The sequence below is a fragment of the Lithobates pipiens genome, unplaced genomic scaffold, assembly GCF_037356315.1.
Source record: "Lithobates pipiens isolate NorthernLeopardFrog02 unplaced genomic scaffold, aLitPip1_a1.2 Scaffold_19, whole genome shotgun sequence".
Lineage (NCBI taxonomy): Eukaryota > Metazoa > Chordata > Amphibia > Anura > Ranidae > Lithobates > Lithobates pipiens.
Window position 1 is genome coordinate 477,760,831 of NW_027507764.1, and position 19,770 is coordinate 477,780,600.

Consider the following 19,770-nt stretch of genomic DNA (forward strand, 5'->3'; position numbering starts at 1 on the left):
TTTACTTTCAATTGCTAAGGATTACATTGCCCATGGTACCTTGCTCCCTGCAAGAAGTGATTCCTGTAATTATTCCACCTCCCGAAACGCCTCTTCTCAGCACCGCTATAGTTCAGAAGGCAGGCTCTGTGATATGCGTGACACTGCTCATGGGGCATAATGAATACAGGTCACAGAATTCAAGGAAGTAAATGCCATTTTTTTTTTTTTTACAAAATAATAATAGGCATAGGGTAGAAATGGAAATACAATGTGTAAATTAATGTATTTTTTTTATATTTTAACCATGCATAAACTGATTGTAAAGGTACATAAAATAAAAATAAAATTTCTATACTTACTTGCTCTATGCAATAGAATTGCACAGAGCGGCCGCAAGCCTTCCTCTTCTCAGGTCCCCTCCCCTCTGTCCAGTGCCCCCCCCCAGTGCCCCCATGTGTCCATTGAGACAGACTTGGCCCCACCCACTGCTTCCTCATCACTAGCTTTGATTAACAGCACTTGCAGCCAATGGCTCCCGGTGCCCCAGCAAAGCCAGCAAGACCCAGAAGTGAGGGGAGAGAAGGGCTGCAAACGTGCATGGCACAGGATCAAATGAGGGCTCAGATAAGTATAAGGGGGGGTGAGGGGGGATGCTGGAAACTAATATTTTTTTACCTTAATACAAGGAATGCATTAAGGTAAAAAATGTTTAGGCTTTACAACCACTTTAATAAGAAATATGTAAATTAAATGCAATGCACCTATGATTGTGCTTAGATACACTGTTTAGAAGAAAAGATGCTCTATACAGTAAGGGAAAAAATCTCTACAGGTATGTGTTCAATCAAAATCATTAAATGTTTTTAAAATACTGCTAGTACAAGTATCTGAAATGTATGTCAACATTTACTTACTTAACAATTACTATTACATTAAGAGCAGTGGTGGCTGGTGTGTTTTCTTTTTGGGAGGGGTGGCACATGGGCCCCCCCCCCCCCGGGCCGCCAGTGGAGCAGCACTACCCCCGTGGCATTCACACACTCCCCCACAACCAGCCATTGTCCTTACCTTGGATGTTGGCGGTGAGAGCGTGGAAGGTTGCTCCGGTGTCCTCTCCTGGAGAAGCTTCTCCTCTCTCCTCCTCCCAGCAATATGATTGACAGACCCTTTGGCCGATCGAGAAACAGGTTTCATACCTGTTTCCTATTTGGCCGGGAGGAGGATCAGTGTTGCAACAGAGAATTTTCATTTGCTGTTGCAACACACCTGGGTGGGCTCCAGACACAATGCTCTGCATCCCAAGTCCATCCTATTTTGAAACCCTGGCCGCTGTAATTCATATGCCTGATGACCGGAAAGGGGCTGGACACATGAATAGGGGGCAGCCACGGCGGTAGTGGATAGATTCATGCTATGCATTAATATATGCATTATGTATATAGGGGGTGGCGAGGGTTGGGGGGGCGGTGCCCAGGCACCCCTAATGGACAGGCCGCCCTTGGTTAAGAGTACAAGTTATTATAATTATTATTATCAGGTGAACCGCACATACTGTATTTACCACTCTTCTAATATAAGTGTTGTTTGACACATTCTGTATGATAACTTTTTGCTTGTACAAATTATCCAGAAAACAATAAAAATTATGAAAAAAAAAAGAAAATTCACGCCCCTCTGAACAGATTTAAAAATGCATTAGCAGGTTAAAAAAATGTGTATTTCAGCATTGTATTAAGCTGTTTTAGTACTTTAAAAATGATGTATCATATTCATGAACAGGAGGTGTATATTGTTTTTTTTCCCCATGTTACATACGGTATATACACACTTACATGGAATGTAAAACACGTATAGACCTGTCTGTTTTATTTAATTTCCTGTTTATTGAAAGTAATAACAAACGCTTGTGCAAATCCATGAAAACCCAGATTAAACCTCTTACCAACCAAACAATCTTACATTAAGCAGCGTACTCTTTCAAACTGATTATCTACCTTTCATTGTAAATAAAAGAAATATCATATTTCTTTTTATTTTATTTTTCCCTAAAAAAAAAAAAACTATAGAAGAATCATGTTGGAAGACCACTGTGAATGCTCATGGATTACTAAGGTGGTTTAATCACCCATAAGAAATTACTAGCCTCTCTGTTCGCAAAGCATGACATTTCAATTGCGCAGCCAATAAAAGAATTACATGAAGAGGGCTGAAGTGATTTACTGTATGGAGAGCTGCAAGACCCTGGTTACCATGGAGAACTACGTTTTCAGAAAAAAATAAAAAAAAGGTCAAGTGAGGATGACCTACCAATGGACAACCTTCAGTCGAAGCATCAAAATATAATATTTTGCTCACACAGTTCTGTGCAGATATGTGTTACACATAACAAGCAATGCATTGACGAGGAAGCCCTATTTATAACAACTCCTCCACCACTCAAATGTATCAAGAATCATCCTAATAAAATACTATCCCCATTATACTGAGTTACAGGCTGGGTAATTCCGCATCAATGTGGCTGCTGTCACATACTTTATTCCTGGTGAAATTCCTAAATGATATGTGTGGGTTTGGTGACTGGCCTGAAGTCAAATAAAATAAGCCAGCTTAATGGATTCTGTTTATTTAATCCTTTCTTATTCCATAATGTTCCACTTTTTCCAGCGGTTTATATCTGAATTGAAGTTAAAGGCTATAAGATACAATGTCAAACAAAAATTGGAGTTCAAAGGAGACCTGTCATAAGGGAAACGCGTAGGATGACACTGCTGACCACCTTAAAGTGGAAGGAGACTCAAAGCTATAAATAAACATTTACACTTTGCCCCAATACTGCTCATTGCTGGATACATTTTCTAATAAATTGCAATGTAAAAACCTTTTTTTATAATCTTTCTATGCAATTATGTCACTGCAAAGTCTCTCATCCTCCCACTCTCTGAGACTGCAATGGCTAGTGGGAGGGAACTCTCTCACCCTTGAAACTAACGGGTGAAAAGGATGCCAGTGTGTGATGTCACAATAACTTAGCCCTGTTGTTGACTCTCCAGAGGCGCTGAAGCTTTGTGGTCCCTTAGCTGCATAGAAACATGATTAAAAATGTAGCAGCAACAGGACGATTGGGATTATAATGGTGCCTCAGATTGAAGAAAGTACATTTTATATAAAAATAGAAAGTTTATTAATAAAATAAAACCATATATTGGGTTCAATAAAAAAATCAGAGTATGATACAAATCACATAGAATCACTGGTGTCCATGTATAGAAGGTGATCAGTATTTGGTGTTATAACCCAACATGTTTTGCCAACATTGGCTTATTCAGGGGGTTTCTAAGGACCACCAAATCTCATACAGGTCCAAAGAGACATCAAGGAGGTCACCAAGCAAGTCCACAAATTTGGAGGGAAGGCTCTGTGTGATCACAGAGGATACATTGGGACCAAGAAGACTCTGATAAAGACACAGTATAGTGCAGGGGCGCCAAAAAATCGCTGCAATCATGCAAACATAGTGTTGTCATATAGTAACTACTCTCATTCACAGCACAAAATCATGATGGTCGCCCCTGCCTTCCAGTTGGATTTGATGACTTGTGGACTTACTTGGTGACCTCATTGATGTCTCTTAGGAAATGGTGGCCCTTAGAAAACCCCTGAAGAAGCCAATGTAAGTGCTGCTACTTTCTATTTACTAGGGATGTGTTCCAGGATATCATAGTGTCACCTAATCTACCACTATGCTATAATTAAAAAGGTATTTACATTGCATGCTATTGGATGCAGAGCAATGGGGAGCAAAGGGGAGACAACATTTAAATTTGACCACTGCCATTAGCAGGCAATTAGCATTTTTGAAGATATTCTGCAACAACAGGCACTTGAGTTGATTTACTAAAGAATCTGAGAATCGTCTCCTACTGTAAATTGTGCAAATATTGACTTTGGAATTGGCATGATTGCATAATTGAAGTGAATATTCACACACCTTATTGTGCGACGATGATCAACAGCCTTAAAGTGTATCTCACATGCTTGTTGTCTTCAACCACATAATGACCACCTGCCCACACTGTACTGCAGATGCGCAATGTTGTAGGTAAAGCGATATACTGGTATGTCACTGCCTACTTCCAGGTTTAGGACACGTGCATGAGAACCCCCCCCCCCCCCCCCCCCCCCCCGGCCAGCTCACACTGTGATTGTACACGGCAGGAGCCTGTCAGCAAGTCCCTGCCAGGACGCACAGATTAGCTGTGTACATTAATGACCACATTCAAAACAGAGCTCTGTACACAAGGAGGGATCTGTCAGTTTTTCAACCATGCAAACCAGGGATAAAAAATTGAGAAATCATTAGTAAAAAACAGCACACATTACACGTTACACATATTTAGACACAGTTAGAGCCCTTGATTTCCCTAGATGTTAACCCCTTCCCAGCCAGTGTTGTTACAACAGTGTATATTTTTAGCACTAATCACTGTAATAATGGCACTGGTGTTGCCAGTGGCAGCTAGTCAGTTCCCCCAGCGTCAGTTAGTGTCATCTTGTCCGCCACAAAATATCGCAGCCCCGTTATAAGTCATTGATCACCACTATTAGTAGTATAAAAAAAAATTACAGTATATATACCATCGTTTTTAGACGCTATAACTTTCATGCCAACCAATGAATATACACATATTGGGATTTTTTTTTTTATCAAAAACATGTAGCAGAATACATTTTGGCCAAAATTTATGAAGAAATTACATTTTTTAAATGTTTTATTGTATATGTTTTGTAGCAGAAAATAAAAAAAATTTTTTTTTTCAAAATGTGTGATCTTTTTTCATTTATATCGCAAAAAATAAAAAACCCAGTGGCGATCAAATACCACCAAAAGAAAGCTCCATTTGTGTAAAAAAATTATATAAATTTTGTTTGGGTATAATGTTGCATGACTGCACAATTGCCAGTTAAATTAATGCTGTGCCAGATAGCAAAAAATGGCCTGAATATGAGGTGGTAAAATCTTCCGGAGCTGAAGTTGTTAAGGTTACATGCACTCCTAAATCTTAGTTGTTCTTGCTTAGAACAGTGATAATGTGCAAAGACTATGTGGTGGCCAACTAGACATCAGTTCATTGTGGTATGCTAAGTTTAGCGTGAACATTATTTTTATTATAAAAAATTCTGCTTGCGACTATAGCCACAATGCCAGACAACTGCATCTTCTAGAGCAGGGATCTCAAGGCTACGGCCCTCCAGCTGCTGCGGAATTACACGTTCCATGAGGCACTGTAAAACTCTGACATTCACAAACATGACTAGGCATGATGGGACTTGTAGTTTCTGACTAACTGGAGGGCCATTGTTTGGGGACCCCTATTCTAGAAGAATAAATGGTGCTACAAGTACAATGTGACTATAGCCCTTTAACATTTTATTACATGCAGATGCAAATAATACACTACAAAAAACAAAAACTATTGCTAATGTGTGTTTTTTTTTTAAATGGAGTCTGCATGCAACAAACATGACCATATAACCAGTTAAAAAAATTGTAAGTACATCAGTCAGCCTTTACGGCCTCAAGCACACTGGATGTTTTGCCCATCTATGTCTAATCCTAGTAATTGAATTTGCCTGGGAGGCACAGGGGAAGCATTTAGCCCCACTGCCAGCAGCCTGTCAAAATCTATGACAGACTGAAATATGAGCCAGCAGGATGCTGTAATGGGTGATTGTCAGGAGCTGGATCACCTGCTGGTGGCAATGTGGTTTCCAGAGTGGAAGGTTTTAGTTCCAATAACCACCAGAAGGGGTCTCCCAGCAGATCCCTGTAATCAGTCTCCATCTGATGCTAGCTGCTGGGATGGTATTTAGTTCCTCCTCTACTATACCCTGGTGCTTCAGTGTTTTGCCCTGCTAGCCAGATACTGCTTGCTACTGATCCTGATCCTGATTCCAGCCTAATCCTGCTCTTGCCTTGTACCATTATCCTGTACCCTGCTACCTTGTTCCTGATGCCAGCAATGGTATCCTCTTCCTGACTGTTGCTTAACTGGTTCCCGACTGGCGCACGCCGATGTACGTCGGCAGAATGGCACGGGCAGGCATATTGGCGTACAGGTACGTCCAATCTTCAATGCCGCCCTGCCATCGCGAGCGTGCCGGTCGGGACCCCCGTGAGTCCGGTCGCGGGTCCCGCGGACTCGATCGCCGCGGGCATCCCCGCAATCGTCTCACAGGGCGGCTGAATGGAGAAAATGCCATGTAAACAGCATTTCTCCATTCTGCCTAGCAACTAGTGACACTGATCTCTGCTCCATGTGATTGGAGCAGAGATCAGTGTTCACTAAATGAAAGCCCAGCCCCCCCCACAGTTAGTAACACACCCCTAGGAACAATTAACCCCTACACTGCCACCCACTGGTTAACCCCTTCACTGCCATTGTCATTTACACAGAAATCACTGCATTTATATAGCAGTGATTACTGTATAAATGACAATGGTCCCAAAAATGTGTCAAAAATGTCCGATGTGTCCGCCGTAATGTCGCAGTCACAATAAAAATCGATGATTGCCGCCATTACTAGTAAAAAAAAAATAATAAAAAATTATTAATAAAAATGCCATAAAACTATCCCTACTTTGTAAGCGCTATAACTTTTGCGCAAACCAATCAATAATCGCTTATTGTGATTTTTTTTACCAAAAATATGTAGAAGAATACGTATCAACCTAAACTGAGGGAAAAAAAAGTTTTTTTATATACTTTTGGGGGATATTTATTGTAACAAAAAGTAAAAAATAATGCGTTTTTTTCAAAATTGTCGCTCTATTTTTGTTTATAGCGCAAAAAATAAAAACCGCAGGGGTGATCAAATACCACCAAAAGAAAGCTCTATTTGTGGGAAAAAATGGACATCAATTTTGTTTGGGAGCCACGTCACACGACCGCGCAATTGTCAGTTAAAGCGACGCAGTGCCGAATTGCAAAAAGTGGTCTGGTCTTTGACCAGCAAAATGGTCCGGTCTGTAAGTGGTTAAACCTCCAGTTTTACCCCGAGGTCTGTGTTCCTAATGTTGTATGTATTGTATTTATATTAGGTATTTTGTCACTTGGTTTATGGTTCACGCATATTTTCATGTTTACTGTTTTCTGGTGTTTGGATGTGTTTTGTTTCACTGTTAATAAACTTGCTTAAATCATATATTGTCTGGTTTAAGTGCAGCTATGCAGATCTGGCCATCTCTGCTGCTGGATGCCTGCAGTTAGTATCCATGACAAAGATACTAGATTGCAGGGCTGTATACATTCAGGGACATGCCTAGAAAGCAAAATACCTGTGAGATTTGACAGGTTGTTTTTCATGTGTTCATTAATGTAATTGTGGATGAATTCAGTCAAGAAAGCACACACCTACAGTATAGCCCATTGCAGACCATGTGGGAGTGGGCTTGCATACTGTTAGTAAAAATATACCTACTGTCTCAACCCTCCTGTACAGTAAATCTGGCTTTGAACGGTGAGGTTCACTTGTTTCACCTTAATTCACACACCCAAGCTAACTTGTTTGGGCCAACCACCATAGAGATGCAATGAGCAGCATCAGTGGATGACACAGACAGCAGCGGGTGCCACGCACAGTGCTAAGCATGTGTGACATTTTTTGCCATTCAAAGAGCTTTGGCGGGCATGTGTTATTAGTTTTAGAGAGAGACTGGCCACTAATCTCTACAACTATTATTAGGAGTGTCATGTATTGGCCACCAATATTTTTGAAGGCTCAGATTAGGGGTAGGGTGTTAAAGGAGACCACTGGGGAGCAAAATAAAATTCCAGAAATTGCAGAAAAAAAGTCACTAATGGGCAGACAAGTTGGATGCCCCATTAAAATTTTGCTGTGATTTGTGGACCTGTTCTGTCAAATGTGGTGACTGCATCTGCGTGTCCACATATAAAATTTAAAACTATCATGATCAATTGCATTATCTATATGAAAAACTTGTGTATTACATACAAGATAGGTGCATTATATAAATGAAAACATTGTGTTGATGCAAGGAGAGACTTTGTGCTAATAAACGTCTTCTGAATTACACATGCTGTATGAAAAATCAAACCCTTTGGGCAATTCATCTAGGTTTGATAGAGGCAATCATGAAATATTTAAGTTAAAAATGCAGTAACACATGCTTGCTGTCATGTGCACGCTCGCTGAATGTTATGACAAGGTTTTCTAAAACATTCATAGGGAGAGCGTTTTTATGAAAATATTCATTAATTCAAGGAGACGTCCGTATCAGCCAACAACCAGCGTCTCAATTGAGATTTCTGGATGCCTAAGAAATTGAACATTCTAGAGAACAGTAGGGGAAATATTCTGCAATCACATCTAAATTATACATTATAAGGCATGCATATCTGGATGTTGTCATACTATACATTAAATTTAGTGCATAAATCAACTTCCTATAATCTCAATGTCGCCACAAGGCACGAACGATGACAGGACTGGTCATGTAGATATTATCATACTTAATAATTCACAAAGTATTTGGTTTATGTAAATTATCTTCTGCTAATAAAAATTACATGCAGGTTATCTGAGGGTTAAAATGTTTTTCATTTCGAACAAACATTCTAAAATATGAATTATTAATTTTGTTTTATATCTTTATAAACACAAACATGCCATCATATTATGTTCTGACAATAAAGGGGTTATTGATTTTCATAATCATTGTGCAGTATTGCTGTAATGCAATGCACTTTTTTTTCCAAGCAGTAGCTAAACATTTCTTTGAAAATAGTCTGTTAATATTGAATATGAATGTTCAGTTTGTTATATACAAAAAAAAAAAATCATAGCCAAAAACGGAATAAAACACAAAACATACACAACCGATTAGACACACACACACACACACAACTCTTTTTCATAGAGCACAGACATAATCATGTACCTCTGTGGTGCTACTGCTGTTTGCATCTGTCTGTAGGGGTTTGAGAAGAACTCCAATATAAAAAAAAAAACTTGACAGCCAGGGGCATAACTACAAAAAGCTAAGCCCTACATAGCTTGCTACCCCTACCAACAATTTCCAGTGCACTGACAGCTTTAACAACACCTGCCATTGATCTGTATACTCTAGTGAATGACAAGTAGCTGCTGGGCTGTGTCATGACTCTCCATGTCACCATTCACACGAGGCTTGCTAAAAACAGTCTCTGGGCTTTTAAGGCCATCTGTATCTCTCTCTCTGCTCTTTCTTGTCCTCTGATTACTTCTATCTGTCATAGGTCTGTATCTTTGCCTTCCCTATATATATGAGTTATCTGCTCTTCCCTCAATAGCCAGTGCATCATCTGATACTAAGACTGTTGGTGTGCGGTATGTACTGACTCGACCTGCCACCTACTGCTTGATTCTGTGTTTGGGTTGCACCCTTCTCCTGATTCCTGATTTGGCTTCTGATGCTCTATGCATTTCTATACCTGGTACCTATAAATCAATGAGCCTGGTTTTGACTATACCTGGTTATTTAACTCCAACTGTTTACTCCTGCCTGAACATGGCTTAAAAATGAATGGCTTAAAAAGCCTTAGAGAATGCTACAGCTGGTAAAATAGCGTGTCCCTGCATAGTTTAAAGACACTATTCTAGTGTCAGTTTGTTTGCCTTAATCCATGATATCTGCCCTATTCCGTGTTCTGATTTCCTGAACTCAAAATACCTGTTCCTGTTGTATGCTGGACATCTATGATGCTCCTGCTGCCCGGCTTGATCACCATAAAAGTGAATAAATACCTCCTCAAGCTGTCAGTAAAAAAATCTACACCAGCAGAATATCTTTCTCCTAACAGTAGTTCCGATGTATGATATAGGGTGAAACTGAATACATCCCACTTATTGACTATAATACTGTAGGGTCCCTTCCTCTGACTACATTAGCAGAACAGAGCGTGAGACCTAAAGTCAATTATCCAACATCAGATGAAATGGACAGATCACTCCCCCCCCCCCCCCCCCAACCCCACTGGAAGGGACACACAATGTAAGCCCCAAAACACATTTTTAATAAATTATATTATTTAACAGTGTGATGGCCTTCAAATGTGTACTGTGGTGTTCAGGGCACGGTTCTGCACAAGAACAAATTAAGGAAGGTGTGGTTCAACTGGGTCCCATTTGCCCCTCAGTCCTGCATGGACTGCCATGGCTATACTTTTGCCAATCTTTTAATATAAACTCTTAACAATGTTGTCTCAGAACTAGTAACGCTGCTATTATGGAAATTAGCTGATATCCTAAACCAGATAACCAGAATTCCTTGCCAAGAATGACCTTTTTTGCTGTAGGGACATTTAAATAAAGTCAACTTGCTGGTATAATCCTGACAGTCATGTACTTTAGCAAAAAGAACAGTGTTGCAAAAAATCATAACTCTCATAATCAATAAAAGTGAAGCTGTTAGCAAAAAAGGAAGAATTCAGCAACCAATACAGAGAGACAGTTAACACTTGTACTAGCATTGTATAAGCCACATCAACGTATTTAGTGTAACAAGTATAAGACAAAGGAAAACTACACAAGTAACTCCCTAAGCAATCACGGTTTAGTAAAACTCAAAGCTATACAGTTCAAAAAGCACCATAAACAGCTAGTTGCCCATAGTAACTGTTTGAAACCTGCAATAAATGCAAAATAGTAATACTATTACAAACACAAATTTATATATATATATATATATATATATATATATATATATATATATATACAAGATTTTTTATTGTATTTTTTATCTAGAAATTTAGTTATCTATAATTAGAGTTTCTACTTGTTTCATCTCCCAATTAAAACCCATCAGACATTTTTTTATGTTTTGCAGAAGCTAGCACTCATTACGGACTTTCATTCATCATACTTATGAGCACAGTCCTGTTTAATTTGTTAGTCTGAAGAATCATCTTTCAAAGTGTGTAAATATGCATAACTGACTAAATGTTAATCATGCGGTGAGGAGAGGTGATCTAAATGTCTAATTAAAAAAATGAGGAACCTCAAAAGATGGGCACCAGAGATAGAAAATCATTTAGAATTCACAAAAAAATGATACATAAACACATTAGTGTTTGCACTCCTGAGTTATTAATTCTCCCTGGTGCACATTGCTAATGAATATCTTAAAACTGTGCTCCAAGGAAGCTTTTACTGTTTTTATTTTTTACTGTTTTTGTATGAATATTTAACTAGTGTATTGTTTTACTAATTCATACATTACGGAGTCCATAAGACAGAAGTGGGCAACCCTGAGGTCTTCTCAGACCACTAGTATGGTGCTGAAGGGCATTTGATTCTTTATCGGGTGCAGAGATGTGGGGAGAGATATGTTCAACCTACCTGTAGGGTAGGAGCAAGCAACTTTCTTATCATCTGACCTGTAAATTGCTGAAAAATCTCTTTGCAAACTTTACCAGAGATGAGGTTTGCCGATACAGTCCTTTTGAATTTATGTGCAGATTCACCGTGGAGAAAAAAACACAATGCACTGCATGGCCTTTAAATTATTGCCAGTAGGGATGAGCCGAACACCCCCGGGGGTGCGAACAGGCAAAAAAATTCTGCAAACACCATTAAAGTCTGTGGGACATGAACATAAAAAATTAAAAGTGTTAATTTTAAAGGCTTATATGCAAGTCATTGCCATAAAAAGTGTTTGGAGACTTGGGTACTGCCCCAATGCAAAAAAGGCTTTTTCAAAAACAGAAGTTTTTTTTTAGGAGCAGTGATTTTAATAATACTTAAAGTGAAAAAATAAAAATGAAATATTCCTTTAAATATTTTTCCTGGGGGGTCCCCATAGTCTGCCTGTAAAGTGGTGAATCTTGCTCATGTGGCCTGGTATGGTTCAGGGGGGGGGGGGGCACTCGCTCGCTGCCTCTCCCTTTCCTGGCCTGGCATGGCTGCTTGCTTGGATAAGGGTCCGGTATGGATTTTGGGGGGGGTCCACTCCATTTTTTTTTTTGGCACAGGGTTCTCCTTGAAATACATACCAGGAGCTTCAAGTTTGGTATGGATTTTGGGGGGGACCCACACGCCATTTTGTTTTTACATTTTAGCACGGGGTTCCCCTTAACCACTTCAATACACTGAGTTATATATACTACACTGCCTGCACTGATTGAATATAGCGTCTACACTGAATATCTCGACTAGTATATATATATATATACAGTATATATATATATATATATATATATATATATATATATCTATATACATATGTATATATATATATATATATATATATATATATATATATATATAAAATACACTGCCACTAACTAACCTGCCTGCCTAATCTAACTCAATCTATCTCCGTCCACAGTCACACACTACACACGCCCGGTATGTAAGCATCCTTATATAGTGTGAGGCATGGACTCAGTCCCCCTGAGCCATGATTGACCAAAGTCTCCCTGCCTTTGGCCAATTATGGATCTTGCAGTAGAGCACACTGTGATTGGCCAAAGCATGCAGGGGCAGGTCATGTGTATGCTTTGGCCAATCATAAGACATCAATGCACTGTGATCTATCAGTGCATTATGGGGTGTTCCACGATGCTCAAATCTCCTGTGAATGCCCCCTAATATTTGCTGTTCAGCGAACTGTCGAACATTGAGCTTATCCGTAATTGTCAGTTGGCTTAGAAGGGCCGATCAGGGGGCTTTAGGTAAGCCAACCCCTCCACCCCTTGTTGTTTTGCCTCTGGTCTTGCTCCTTTTGCATCCCCCTGCAGGGCTATATTTGATATTTCTTTTCACTAGTATCTGTTATTTTAATATTGTAATATTGTGGATATTGGAGATCTCACAACATACCGTAAGTTTAAATGTTTTGTAGAAAAAGCTGTAACTGTCCAAGTAGCAAAAACCAAGTTTGCGTTGCAATAATCTGAGCACAAGTTTTACTACTAAACTAAAATTCCTGTGACCCAGCTGACAATTAATATTTGTAATCCAACATAGATGCAGAGCGCACTAGTCCACTTAATAACATGGACCAAGATCCTTAGGGAGAATGGTGAAATCAACTGGAACAATATAAGCCATAACCTGGGGCAATGGATTTCTTGATGCAGAAGCTTTTCTAATCAAACACTATTATTATAATTATTATTATATTTACTGTTATTAGAATACAGGATTTATATAGTACCAGCAGTTTGTATGGTACTGTATAATAGAAAGAGAAACAGTACAGTTACATTACAAATCAAGACAAGAGGGTTATGAGGGCCCTGATTGTGAGAGCTTACAATCTAAAAGACAAGGAGCAAATGATAGAAAGGGTATTAACTGTGGGAAGATTAGTTGGTGAAAAAGGTAAAGTTTAATTTTTAAAGTAGAAGATTGTTGGACAGATTTAAGTATGTCAGAAAGCAATTCTAGCACCAGACCTCCTATTTAACTCTAATCTGGTAACCTATAAAGGCTTTTAAAGTTCCTTCTATGGACAATATACCATAGTTTATCGCCATTACATGGGTGTGCACAATTTGACATGTTAGGTATCTATTTACTCAAGGTAACATCATCTTTTACATTTGATCAAAAAATTGGGTATTTTATTATGTTTGTGTGCACTAAAATTCATTAAAATTGATTTTTTCCTGAAAATTATTAATTAATAAATGGCTGCGCAAATATTGTGCAACATAAATAAAATTGCAAAAATACAATTTTATTCTCCACGGTCTCTGCTTTCATAAAATATAGAATGTTTGGGGATTCTGATTAACTGTCTAGCAATGTAGCCAAAAATGATGATTTTAACACGTATGTGAGAAATGCCAGAATCTGTTTGGGCACTAAGGGGTTAAAGTGGAGTTCCACCCGTTTTTTAGTTTATTAAAAGTCAGCAGCTACAAAAAGCATAGATGCTGACTTTTAATAAACCGACACTTACCTGCCCCACGGTCCAGTGGTGTGGCCGCCCGGAGGTCATGGTACACGGCTGTGCATGCACTGCGCATGTGCGTGTTGCACTGCTCTCTCCTATTGGCCAGCCGATCTTCTGGGACCTGAGTTGTGTCCCAGAAGATTGCTGGCAGGGAGGGGCCGCCTACGGCGAGAGGAGAAGTCACCTAGGCAGCCGAAGATAGGAAGCAGATAGGAAGTCCCATGAGAAAAAGGGTACACCCCCCCCCCCAACACACCCCCCCCAAAAAAAATTACATGCCGAATGTTGCATGTCAGGGGGAGAGGAGTGCTTAAAGCAGAAGTTCCACTTTTGGGGGGAACTCCGCTTTAAGAATAGCATGGGAGGAGCTAACAAGGGAATTAGCTATCTGGTGATCTTGTTAGAAGTGGAAAGGATGATTTGGGTGATATTTTGAGATGAGGTTGGTAATGTATCTTGGGCCAGAGTTGTGGACAGCTCTGTAAGTTGTCAGTATTTTGAATTTCATTTGTCAGGTGAAGCCTCAAGGCGCCCCAACAGGTCATGTTTTCAGGATTTGCCTTGGATGAAACGGCTGTGTTAATTACTAAGGCAGTGAAACTGATCAAATCACCTGTGCAAAATAATGGAAAGCCTGAAAACATGACCTGTTGGGGTGCCTTGAGGACTTGAGAAAAACTGGTCTAGAAGCACCATTCTTGATTGACTGAAAAGGGAATATCCTATGTAGAGTTAGGCTGACAAGAAGACAGCTGCAATAGTCATACAATAGTCATGGAGAGAGCAAATAAGGGAGTGAATTAGAAGCTTGGTGGTGTCATTGGTTAAGATGGATTGTATTTTGGAAATGATACAGAGGGGAAAGCAGCAAGAGTTCAACAGTGCATGAATGTGCACTGAAGAAAGAACAGGTCAGAGTCCAGGATTACACCTAGCACCCTAGTATGAGAGGAGGGACTGATAATGGCTGAGTTATTGATCTGAATGAAAAGTTAGAGGAGGTGGCAAAGGGGGATAAAATATTTTGAGAGTCTTTAAGAGAGTTAAAATATATATATATATATATATATATATATATATATTCGACTCGAACATTGCCTGTTCGCCTATTCGCCGAACAGCGAACAATTTGGGGTGTTTGCAGCAAATTCGAAAAGCCACGTAACACCCTGTAAAAGTCTATAGGAGAAATCTAAAGTGCTAATTTTAAAGGCTAATATGCAAGTTATTGTCATAAAAAGTGTTTGGGGACCTGGGTCCTGCCCCAAGGGACATGTATCAATGCAAAAAAAAGTTTTAAAAACTACCGTTTTTTCGGGAGCAGTGATTTTAATAATGATTAAAGTGAAACAATGAAAGTGTAATATTCCTTTAAATTTCATACCTGGGGGTTGTGTATAGTATGCCTGTGAAGGGTTTCCCGTGCTTAGAGCTGTCCCTCCACAAAGTGTTATTTCTGCAGGAAAAAAATCACTCGCGGCTATAATGAATTGTCGGCTCCCCGTAATACAGAGAACAGTCATTGAAAGTCATTGATAAAAAAAAAGCATGGGGTTCCCCCAAATTCAATTGCCAGGCCCTTCAGGTCTGGTATGGCTATTAAGGGGAAACTTGCGTCAAATTTCAAACAAAAAAAAACAATGTGGGGTTCCCCCCAAATATCCATACCAGACCCTTCAGGTCTGGTATGGATTTTAAGGGGAACTCCACGGCAAATAAAAAAAAATGACATGGAGTTCCCCCCAAAAATCCATACCAGACCCTTTATCCAAGCACGCAACCTTGCAGGCCGCAGGAAAAGAGGGGGGGCGAGAGAGCGCTCCCCCCTCTTGAACTTGCCGACCGCCGCATGTACATTTATGTCAGCAGAGTGGCACGGCTGGGCAAATGGGCATACAGGTACGTCCCTTTTGAATTTGCGCGCGGCCCTGACAGGAGTTCCGTGAGTAGGATTGCGGGTCCCGCGGACTCGATGTCCACAGGGATACCCGCTATTGCCTCACGGAGCAGATGCTAATGTTAACAAGTATCTCCCCATTCTGCCTAGTGACACTGTCACTGATTATAGCTCCCTGTGATCGGGAGCAGAGATCAGTGATGTGTCACACAGCCCCTCCCCCTAACAGTTAGAATCACTCCCCAGGACACACTTAACCCCTTCTTAACCAGCTAGTGATTAACCCCTTCACTGCCAGTGTCTTTTTTACAGTAATCAGTGCAATTTTATAGCACTGATTGGTGTAAAAATGACAATGATTTCACACCACTTATAACACCACTTATAACTGAAAACACATGCAGTATGATCAGCGCTGCCATGTGTTGCAATGCAGTTTTGAATGTCTCAAATGATTTTAATAAGAAGCTGCAGGTCAATGCACCCAAAAATGCAACATAGAGGATATTCCCAAAATGGATTACAGCACGTCGCTTTGGTGAGAAAAGGACCCATTGGCATTTTTAAAATGCCAAGCACTAACATACAGGACATAAACATGGAATCCTATTTGATGTAAATGAACATGTGAACTGGACTCAACATGCTCTGTAGGTGTAAATTTTCAAGTTAACCACTTGCTGACCAGCCGCAGTACCTATACTGCAGCAGGTCGGCTCTATTGTGCGGAACAACATACCTGTACATCATTCCGTGCAATAGCCAGTGGAGATGCGCATGTGCACTGATTGGCCACAGGGTGAGCCGTCCATCCGCAATCGCTCCCCAGAGAGGCCGAACGGTGGTCTGCCAAAGTAATCAAGGCAGATCGCCGTTATATCTGGTATGAACAGAGAGATCTTGAGTTCCTGCTAATCAGGAACACACATCTCTCCATTCATACAGTGAATTCACCCCTCACACAAGCAAGCACCTCCTAGGGACACACGCAACCCTTTGATCACTCCTTGTGTTAACCCCTTTTTCGATTTTTTTTTCCAAACCGTAGAGGCAATCAAATAGTTACCACCAAAAGAAAGCTCTATTTGTGATGGAAAAAAAGACATACATTTTATTTGCGTACAGCGTCGCACGACTGCGCCATTCTCAGTTAAACTAACACAGTGCCGTATAGCAAAAAAAGGGCCTGGTCATTAAGGGGGTAAAACCTTCCAGGGCTGAAGTGGTTAAGGGTTGAAATTTCTAAGCACGGGTCAGTATAAGGGACACACTTAACCCTTTGATCGCCCCTGGTGTTTTATAGCAGAAAGTCAAAAATATTGTTTTCTTTTCCAATTTATTTTTTCCAAACGACAGAGGCAATCAAATACCACCAAAAAAAGCTCTATTTGTGAAAAAAAAATACATGGGTACAGCGTCGCACGAGTGCGCCATTGTCAGTTAAAGTAACGCAGTGCCTCATCGCAAAAAAATGGTCTGGTCATTAAATGTGTAAAACCTCCCAGGGCTGAAGTGGTTAAGGGTTGTAATTTCTAAGCACGGGTCACTATAAGGGACACACTTAACCCTTTGATCGCCCCTGGTGTTAACCCCTTCCCTGCCAGTGTCATTAGCACAATAATAGTGTAAATCTTTAGCACTGATCACTGTAATACTGTCACTGGTCCCCAAAAAAGTGTCAAAAGTGTCAGTTAGGTATCCGATTTGTCTGCCGCAATGTCGCAGTCCTGCTAGAAATCACTGATTGCCACCATTACTAGTAAAAAAAAATAAAAAAAAAAATGCCATAAAAATATCCCATAGTTTGTAGATGTGATGACTTTTGCGCAAACCAATCAATATACGCTTATTGGGATTTTTTTTCCCAAAAATGTGTAGCCAAACATATACCGTATATACTCGAGTATAGGTCGATCCGAAAATAAGCCGAGGCCCCTAATTTACCACAAAAAAACTGGGAAAACTTATTGACTCGTGTATAAGCCGAGGGTGAGACATGCGTCCATCACTGTGTCCATCACTGTGTCCATCCCTGTGTCCATCCCTGTGTCCCGTCCATCCCTGTGTCCCGTCCATCCCTGTGTCCATCCCTGTGTCCCGTCCATCCCTGTGTCCCGTCCATCTCTGTGTCACGTCCATCCCTGTGTCACTTTCATCCCTGTGTCCCGTCCATCCCTGTGTCACGTCCATCCCTGTGTCACGTCCATCCCTGTGTCACTTCCATCCCTGTGTCCCGTCCATCCCTGTGTCACGTTCATCCCCGTGTCATGTCCATCCCTGTGTCACGTCCATCCCTGTGTCACGTCCATCCCTGTGTCACTTCCATCCCTGTGTCCCGTCCATCCCTGTGTCACGTCCATCCCTGTGTCACGTCCATCCCTGTGTCACATCCATCCCTGTGTCACGTCCATCCCTGTGTCCATCGCAGCCTACCTGTCTCTTTGCCTAATGCAGCCTTTGTGTGCCGAGCCGAGCTGTGCCGAGCCGTGCCATGCCGAGCCGTGCCATGCCGAGCCGTGCCATGCCATGCCGAGCCGTGCCATGCCATGCCATGCCATGCCAAGCCGTGCCATGCCGCATTTCTCCTCCTGGTCTGACAGACGGCGCCCATTCCACTGTTCAAAAGCCGCGCCTCCGTCTGTGATAGGCGGAACACTCAATTTCCCAGCAGTCAGTGTTCCGCCTATCACGGACATCCTCTCATCCTCGTCCATAGTATGAGAATGAGCGGATGTCCGTGATAGGCGGAACACTGACTGCTGGGAAATTGAGTGTTCCGCCTATCACAGACAGGGAGGCGCGGCTTTTGAATAGTGGAATGGCCGCCGTCTGTCTGCACGACACGCTGATCGTGTAGGCAGACGGCGGTGACTCGAGTATAAGCCGAGGGGGGCACTTTCAGCCTAAAAAAAGAGGCTGAAAATCTCGGCTTATACTCAAGTATATACGGTATTGACCTAAATAGATAAAGAAAATCCTTTTCTTACATTTTTTTTATTGGATATGTTTTATAGCAGATGTAAAAAATATTTTCCTTTACAATTTTTTTTTTCCCAAACCACAGAGGGAATCAAATACCACCAAAAGAAAGCTCTATTTGTGAAAAAAAAACACATCAATTTTATTTGGGTACAGCGGCGCACGACAGTCACGTCAGTTAAAGTAACGCAGCACCACATCGCAAAAAAAATGGTCTGGTCATTAAGTGGGTAAAACCTTCCAGGGCTGAAGTGGTTAAGGGTTGTAATTTTTAAATGACTATTTCAGATGTAAATAGTTCTGGAGAGAGTTCCCATTTAACTACGGATGCTCTCAAACCAAAGTTCCCCTTTTTTCAGTTTGCAAAAATGTATTTGATTTCTTAGAGTTGAATACAATGGTACATTAGAAGTATGTTTGCATACTATATACCTTTACAGTGTTTGCTTCTGAATAGTTGTTCACATGAGGATAGCAGCATCCAAGAGAATTATATATTTAGAGATGCTACTGAAGGGCCTAACAATGGGAGTCTGGGATGACTGAAAGCACTGCAGTACTCAGTAGGGACCAGGTTGGCAGCAACACAAATATCACTTGTGTTCTGGAACCCCCACGGTTAATAAACTCACTATGCATAGTCCTTCAGACCTGCCAATTCAAAGAAAATGCTGGACCAGCCCTGGAAGCAAGTCTTTGTTCACATAGTGTGCTTTAGATATAGCTATGTATTTTTAATACACAGGGTCACTCGAATGAACTGTGTTTGTGGGAAGAAAAAAAACAAGACACAGAGAAATTGTAGTATTTTAATGTGAGCCAATAAATGTATAATTAGATGAAAACAAGGAGACACAGCGTACATTTTTGAACCACAGAAACATCAGGCTATTTGTACCACTGCTTAGAATATTGAATTGTAAAAAAACAGAGCAAACGCTTGTATGTTTAA

General features: G+C 40.7%; 1 long non-coding RNA gene across 2 annotated transcripts in view; it reads right to left on the reverse strand.

Annotated features, from left to right (window-relative positions):
• Positions 1 to 9,244, reverse strand: part of LOC143998363 (uncharacterized) — a 50,459-nt gene extending 41,215 nt beyond the window's left edge. The window contains exon 1 of one of the 2 annotated variants that reach the window (XR_013277883.1): positions 8,942 to 9,244. This is a non-coding gene — a long non-coding RNA (uncharacterized LOC143998363). The remainder of the gene's footprint in view (positions 1 to 8,941) is intronic. The other variant, XR_013277882.1, reaches the window with a different exon arrangement.
• Between the last annotated feature and the right edge of the window lie 10,526 nt (positions 9,245 to 19,770).